This window comes from Seriola lalandi, unplaced genomic scaffold (genome assembly GCF_002814215.2).
Source record: "Seriola lalandi dorsalis isolate HSWRI2012SDOR001 ecotype SW California unplaced genomic scaffold, Sedor1 jcf7180002054970, whole genome shotgun sequence".
In the NCBI taxonomy this organism is placed as follows: domain Eukaryota; kingdom Metazoa; phylum Chordata; class Actinopteri; order Carangiformes; family Carangidae; genus Seriola; species Seriola lalandi.
Window position 1 is genome coordinate 7,619 of NW_019525521.1, and position 589 is coordinate 8,207.

Below are 589 nucleotides of genomic sequence, written 5' to 3' on the forward strand. Positions count from 1 at the left end.
ACCTTCTCAAAAGACTCCACATCCTTCATCAGACTGTAGTAATTAAAGTCAGTGCTTAACCTGCTCTTCATCATTCTGATGAAGACTGTTTCTACATCACAGTCTGCTGATCCCTCCATCTTTCTCCTCCCACTCAGGTGAACAGCCATCTTAGCCTGAGCCAGAAGGAAGTTTAAAAGTGGACACTTGGCTCTTTCTTTCTGCCTGTATCTACAGCCCAGGATGAACATGTGTTTGGTAAAAACAATTCTTGATAGAAACCTGCTGCATACCTGCGGATCTCTGCAGACTCCTGCAGCAGCCGCCCATCACCGGAGCGCAGAGAGCGCATCCACCTCCTCTGTCTGTTTTTCCTCTGCAGCCCAAAGAAGAAGTGAGAGGGAGCATCCATCAGAGCAACATTCTGACAGCTACTGTGTACCACAGCGCCCCTGGTGGGCACGCCCAGCAAGTCAGCTAGCACAGGCTTTTTACCTTTGAGGACTTCAACATGTCCTCTCTCTCCTGTGGAGTCTGCTAAAACTTGCAGCTCCACCACCTCTCTCTCCAGATCTCTGAGAGATCTGACCAAGTCCCTGGAGACATTGTG